At 41.2% G+C, this 7,598-nt stretch overlaps 1 protein-coding gene across 2 annotated transcripts in view; it reads right to left on the bottom strand.

Moving 5' to 3' along the window:
* The window catches only part of KCNIP1 (Kv channel interacting protein 1), a 58,767-nt gene extending 54,250 nt beyond the window's left edge, over positions 1-4,517 (bottom strand). The window contains exon 1 of one of the 2 annotated variants that reach the window (XM_010178565.1): positions 4,430-4,517. The gene's annotated coding sequence lies outside the window, so the exon portion shown is untranslated. The remainder of the gene's footprint in view (positions 1-4,429) is intronic. The other variant, XM_010178564.1, reaches the window with a different exon arrangement.
* Between the last annotated feature and the right edge of the window lie 3,081 nt (positions 4,518-7,598).

Genomic DNA, 7,598 nt, shown 5'->3' with positions numbered 1-7,598 from the left:
TCCCTCTGACCAGAGTGGGTTTGAAGTTCCCATCTGAAGCTTGAGGATGGGACACGCTCTCACAAGAGCTTTTACGATACCTGTGAATATCCCTATTCCACATTTGCATTAATCAATACCTTATCAAATTATGAGAACAAGCCAGGATGCACATTTCACTGCAGTTCAGCTAGTCTCTGCAGCACCTGGGCAAGAGATACCTCTGCAGAGCTGGGCTCAGGGAGCCAGAGCAGGAACCCTGACCTGCCCCATGTGCAGAACCGATCTCTCTTCAGAGGCTTTAACCTTTTCGTACTATCACTTAAAACCATACAGTGCCTCATGAATCAAATCAGTATCAGCATGAATTGTCTCAGGCTATTCCAGCACTTGCAACAGTAACACAGACAATAACAATACAGTTTGAGGTGACCAGTTACCAGATGATAAATCTTAGCTCTTTGTGGTAATTTAGGATCTGAACTCAGGCAGAGCTCCTGCTTCAGGATTCTGCTGCTTTTGTCTTGAACTCAGCTGCTGTCAAGCAAAGGAACAAACAAGCCTCTAGGTTTGAGCTCTGGATTACCCTAAGGGTTCCTTGACACAACACTGAATGGCCATCTTGTCTCTCCATCTATCATCATGCACTGGACACATCACACAAACACAGGTGCACTGAGAAGGACTTGGAAGCTCTTCTTACAGGAAACTGCCTTTAACACCCCATCTCCATTAGCAATCATGTTAAAATTATTTCTCTCAGTGGCAATTGAAATTTACCAGCTGGCAGTGTATTTTTTTTTACATACTGTTGAATTACATAGACACAGTAACAACCTCTGAAGCATCTCAGATAGCTGATTTGTAAATGCAATCAAAAATAGTATTTGAGCATCTGCTTCTAATCTTCTGTCATAAAATAAGTGACTATAACTAAGAAAAACAGACTTTCCTGCATTAAAAAGCTAAATCCCTGACAATATACTTGACGGTATATTTACTTATTTTCAGGGGTTTGTACCCTGCTGTAGGTATTATTGAATCAACACTGAACTAGTCCAAAAGTACATTTCCTATTTGCTCTGGATCCCTCTAATGGGAAGAAATATGATTTATGAATGCTTCAAGTGTTCCTGGAGGATGGATGGATGATCTGGAAAGAAAGTGAGTTAAAGCTAAACTCATAAAACAAATGCACAGCCAGAATTTGCTTTCACTTTTCAGAGAAGGTTTTTGGTCTCCAAGCATAAGTTAGTACAAGGTTTCACCAAATGTTTCCCCAGATGATATGTAATACGTGCAAGTGTTTGTGGATGCATTGGTGCACTAAAGAAAACCTGTCTTCAGCTCTTACCCACCTTTTTGGATGTGGTTGCATGTAGCTCTTAGGAGCTGGGAACCAACCCAGCGAGCCTGCAGCAGCTCCGTCACAGCGCAGAATGGCAGCAGGGACACGGCCAACAGACACAAAACCCCAGAAGACAGAACAGTGAGAGGGCATTTCTGTAGCTATTAGGGTCACAAAAAATTGCCCCATGCTTTGCAGAACCTCTCTTTCTAGTTAAGCAAATTTTTCCTCTTAACTATATCTAGACACTATCCTCACCTGCTCCCCACCCTCCTCGGTTTTAAGCAAATGGGAACATTTTAATGGAGAATTCAGAAAACACAAACAATGCAACTGGCAGAGGTCTGACCCTACTGGAGCCCTTGTCTTTGGCTGAGCTTTAGGGGAGCCTTTCACATAGACCTGCTCCACCTGCAGTTCAGGTGGAACAAAAAATCCCAACAAACAAAAAAACCCCCGAAAACACCAAACCAAAAACACAACAACAACAAAACCCGAGAAAGATTCTTTCCTATTGATTTAATATTTTATCCAAAAATGCTCAACAGTTTTAGGCTGTGCTCAGAGATTAAAACTGTCACTAATGTCTCTGGTTTTGGTCACTTCCAAACAACCACCTGAATGAGCCAATAGCAAGAACAGGACCTCAGCTGTGGAACATAACTAACAGAGAAGGTGGAACTGAGCAAACAGGTGATCAGCTTGAGCAAATTCTAAAATGTCACGTTTTCACAGTTACTGTCTACACCATTTCCCTCTCCGTAATTACTGCTGCTTGGGTTACAGTAATGAAGAATCAGCACTCAGGTTTTCTTTTCTTTAAAGAGAACAAAAGAACACTGTTGAAAAGCAAGCCTATTCCATCTACAGGAGATAGAGTAATTCTGGTTCTAAAAAGGACTAATAATGTAGCCAATTCCAGTGTCTTATTTTAGTGTTACTTCACACAGCCATGAGACAGCACCTGACATTTCTAGATGTTTATAAATAAAAAGCAGTGATCATTTCTAGTGAATATAAAGAGGTCAGAAATACTTATGTTGCAATATAAGCACCTACTGCACCTTTCCCATCACTGCCACCTAGCACATCAAAGAAACAGTTTAATGCTACCTTTAAAGATTTGCAAGTGATCCAAATCTGCATTGCACTACATTAACAACTACCTGCTTTACATTCATGTCACTACTTACACATGTAAGTAATTCTCAGCACAAGTACAGAGTCAGAAGGGAAAAAACGCAAGCTCATATACTTTAACAAGTACCAAATAAATGTCTCCAAGTAAACTATTTTGCAGCCAGAAAAAAATGAATTCTAAGAAAAATTATCCAGAGCTAAGAAGGTTTATAGTATCGGGCTCCCATACACTGTCAGGTAACCATCAGCAATCAGGAACTCTGTGTCTACCAGTCATTTTGACAGTGTTCTTTCACAAAGAGTTAAAAGAAAATGCTGCACCCTCCTACACTTGCACAGATGGGAGTGATCATTGACTGATGACCACAAACAACACGCAGCCAGAGCTGCTCTGTGAATGCAAGTTGGGAATATTTGCTCCCTTTTCCTCATTTCATTTTTGAACAGACAACTGGCTCACCTGTCACATATTTACCTTTGCTGGGGAAACACTGGGGAGACTTTTCCGGGGAAAGCAATTGCTTTGAAAAGAGCAGGCACTGGAATGACAGTTATTAGGTTTGGAAAGACAGCATTAAAATGTTCTTGCAGTTAAAGAGGTAGCAATGCAATTGCCTCAGCATTTGACTTGACAGCTTATTTTTAAGGTGAGCATTTCTGTTGCCGTTATTTGAAATCAGTAGTCATTGTCAGAGATCTTAATTTATTTGTAATTGTATAATTAAACTCCAGCGACATTCTAGGAGTAAACTGAAAGCTCCCATGATATTCATTTTGTAATCAGCATTCATGTAATGATTAACAGATGCCAATTTACATCCTGTCTTAGTCAAAATAACTCTTACTTAAACCATTTTTCATATTTGTTCCTAATCCTGCAGGAAGATTTCTAGGATTATGTTACAGCGCTGATTTTAAAGGAGCCAGGTTAAAATTCCATCTTTTAACATTTTCCATTAAAATTCCATCTCTTTTTCTTGCTTTTAACATTATCCAGTAAAACATATTTAATATATGAATCTCCTCTACTTTCCTTCAATCCTTTGTTAGCCTTAGCTAACCCATATTTAAAAGACAGTATCTAAATAAAGTAACGTAGGTGTTCATGCTAATATTTTATCATTGCTATTTCCTTTGCTAGATAAACTTAGCACAGTTAGTGATCGAAGCAAGAAAGCACTTAGTGACTTGGGGGTCCCTTTGTTGTTGTTTTTTTTAAATACCTGATTTGCTTCATCAATAAGTTATTTTCTTTCAAAACTCAGTGATTCCTACATCCCTCTATGAATAGATGATATAATCCCCAAAGCTCACTTAATTGTTAAAACACATATGCTTTACTCAGCCAAGAAAACCTTTAAGGAAAAAGGTTCATTACATTGGTAAGATTAAGAGAGACCAAATCTTTCTGTTCAATACAAAAAACCAGCAGTATTTCTCCCTAGGCTATTTTGCTTCCGGTTACTTTGCTGAAGTAGCAAATGCAGAGAAGTTTTGATTTATTCACATTTATTTCGTCATGTCTTTTATCTGCAAATGCCACAACAGAATTCTTTTAGGTAGCTGTATTAAATCACACACCTAATTATTAGCTGTGTTTCCATTATCCCAAGAAAGACTTCCCTTTTTCCAAGTTGGTACTAATTTACTTTCGAGAGAAAATGAATTAACAATAAGGAAAATTAAAAAAAAATACACAAAGAGAAAAATAATCACAGCTTCACATTCTCTCTGGCTCTGGTAATATACCAAAAGCAAACAAAATTCCTCAATAGAGTATAAAGCATCATTCTGTCTCTGCAGCCTGCATGATTCTTACTGAAGATGAAGACAACACTGAGAATCAGTGCACTGACAGACAACGGTTCCTTTCCCACAGTCTATCAGCTACATACAGTGGCTTTCCTGAAACAGATTTAAACAAGAGTAAACAGGATCTGGAAAACTTGGAAGTTCTCTTACCATCTGACAAGTCAATTAGCCCGAGGTAGTGCAAAAGTTTCAGAGAGGAGCACACCACCACCACAATCCCTAAAGTCTGGAGTCCCTCCGACTCGCCTTTAGTCCACATCCTTTAAGGCACCACAGTTGCCAACTGGTGTTCCTGCAAACAACTGGCAGACATGGAAAGCTGAGATGCTCTGTTTGAAGCTTTTCTTCCTGCTGCTCAGCTAAGTGCACAGCACATTTGCCTCTCTGCCTCTCTCTCTCTTTCTCACACTCCCTGTTTTTCAACCTCTCCCCCTGTTTCTACTTCTCTCCCCTCCCTTGCCTCTTTTTTTTTTTTTAAACATGCAAGTAATTTCTGCATTTATCTGTAATCTCTGGTTTTATTTTCCTTCCCTTCAGGGTAATTCTCTCAAGAGTTTACTCTGCCCCTGAACAACTTCGCACTGTGCTGCAAACCTCAGCAATACCTCACACTTTTTTTTTTTGATAGCTTTGATGCCAGCCAATTGTTGCATTTGGGATTTTCTCAGTAATCTGGCCAATGCAGATGCTTTTTTGTGAATGTCTTTTCTGTACTGCATAAGAGAATATGGCACATTGTAGGGGAGGAAAGGAAAGGTCTTTCCCTTTCTTAACTGCCACCCCGCCCCATGCTGGGAGATACATAAACGCACTTCCCTCATACTTGTGCATACCCACATAGAGTCCAAGACCTACACAGCAATTCTGCCTGTAAGCAACAGAACCTACAACTCTCCAGCCCTCTGGGCTAGCTGCTGGGCGCAAAGACTGCATTTCGCTGGTGTTTAACACATACCCAGACATCAGCGTGGACCAAGGCTGGCCTGGAACACGCATCCTGTGCAGGCAGCTACAGAAGGCAGGTACACTTTACGCTTGTTCACACTTACGTTTCACCAGGCTGCTGGCACAGGGTAGCACTGCGGGTTGCTCTCAAGTGAAGTCAATTATGCTTTTCTCCATTATCACCACAGATGAGAAAACACTTAGCAAGTTGAGTGTTTCATCAGGATGGCAGATGCAAGATTGCAACACCAGTAAAAACTGGATTTTTCAAGCATGCTATTAGCGGAAGATGCTGGTATCCCATGTGGGATGTTCAGGAGAACAGAAAGAGCCAATGCCTTCTATTTTATGAGGCTCGGAGGCTGCTGTTTTCCCCACAATGTTCCCACACTCCCACCACACTCCTGGCAAGCGGCAGGTCCCTTTTCCCACAGTTCCAGATGAGAAGGGCAGGCTGGTTTCACTCCACCACACTGCTCCTGCAACCTCTGCCAATGCTGCCTCTGCTGTAAACTACTGCTGAACAATAACCTCAGCTGCAGAACCTCAGAGGCATTTTCTGTTACCACATTAACCAAGCAATGCACTTGAAGTGCTTAGAGATGCTCTTATTAAAGCTGGGTTGGAGGTGCAGAGTACTCATACATACTTGAGTGATCAAGTCAACAAGTAATTGAAGTCAACACTTGAATTGAATTTGAGCTTTTTGTTTCTGTATGCAAGTGGCCAAGGAAGAGATCACATTGCCAAACGTGTTTTTCATGAGGGTTCTCTGTCATTGGCATCTACCTATCCAGAGCTCAAAGGCATGATACCAAAGCCACTTCTATTGATGAATACTTTAGACCAAGGGATTGTTTGGTACTCTGTAGCATCTGCCACAGTCGGTTTTCATTGCCTTGGCTGTATGACTGGCTATGATGCCACATTATGGTTTGTATTTCCTAGATTCACACATTCAGCTTCAAAACGATCTAGCAACTGAAATCACTGCACTGTCAAATCTCTCCCAGACAAGGAGAGGAGTATTTGAAGGAGAAACATGTAATAAACAGACCTCAAAATATTTAGACAATTTCTTTATCATGTCCTGTTTCCATTAAAAAAACCCCCAACACTACTACCACAAAAAAACCCCCATCCTCAACCAACCAACCAACAAAACCAAGCCACCACATTGAGTGTGGCTGGGCATACTGACCACAAAAATCAGGTTTCTTCCTGTCTACAGAAAAGATGTTTGACAGACATATTGGCTGCCTGGTAGACTTTGCACCATTTTCTCAGGCCCCCAAGTTAATAGATCTTAAAGAGTGCACAGAAGGAAAGAGCCCACCTTAGTCACCTAGTTGTTTCCAGGCACATTATTTACTTGCAGATACATCTAGTCACAGAGTTTCTTCCCAGCATTGCATGAACCTCCTGAATCTACAAATTACTGCAAAAAAAGGAAAACTAAGAAATGCCAAGATGAAAAGCTATGAAACTCAAAAAGCCTGGCCTCCTGGAGGTATGCCTTGCAATTCTACAGTTCTCCCACCATAATGTCCCACCCCTGTGTCTTCTAAAGCCCTGCAGCAGCACCTTAGCAAGAAGCATGGGGAAGGGCATGAAAAACTGGTTGTTCCATTGTTTGTGTTACTGTAAAATTGCCAAGTCTGACATTTTTCATTCTTAAGGTGTTCCTGATACAAGCAACTGCAAAAGAACATTTTATTTCAGGCCCTTGAGCCCTCATTGCATGAAGACCAAACACATGCCAAAAGGTCATGTCCCTTAGACAGTGCAAGTAATGCTGTCAAAGCCAAATCATGATACTTGTGTGGTTGACTCAGTTTTCAAACAGGCTTGAATGCTGAAGGAGAATTTTTCCATTCAGGACCTTCAGGCTGGTCTGGGATCACTCTGAAGCCAGCAGTTCTTCCTGGATGCTGCTGCTTCTCCCTCATTTTCCAAAGCTTCCCTCCTTCCAGCCATTTGGCTCATTCTTCACTTCCTCGTTACTGGCCCAAGAACCAGGATTCCTTATGCTAGGGCTGTGTTGGCATCATGCTGTGCTAACTTTTTATGGAAATTGCTGCTAGCTGCCTGACAGACAAAGCACCAGGGCCCTCCATCATGGATACATCCAGCCATCCCGCTTGGAAGCCACATACTGATCTACTATTACAGCATACAACTATATTAACTAGTCAGCTTTCTGCTGTTATTTAAACATTCAAATCATCAGGATGGACTGACTGGAGAGAGAGCTATGGATGTCTTATGGCTTAAAAGCCTACCCTCCCAGCTTGGCCCATGCAACACTTACTCTTTACTCTAGTATTGAGCTAATGAGAGAAAGGTGAACCAAAGAAAGTCTCCTCAGTTTAGT

This window comes from Mesitornis unicolor, unplaced genomic scaffold (assembly GCF_000695765.1).
Source record: "Mesitornis unicolor isolate BGI_N332 unplaced genomic scaffold, ASM69576v1 scaffold2322, whole genome shotgun sequence".
NCBI classification, from domain to species: Eukaryota; Metazoa; Chordata; class Aves; order Mesitornithiformes; family Mesitornithidae; genus Mesitornis; species Mesitornis unicolor.
The sequence above is the reverse complement of the archived record's forward strand: the minus strand, read 5'-3'. Positions and strand labels throughout refer to the sequence as shown.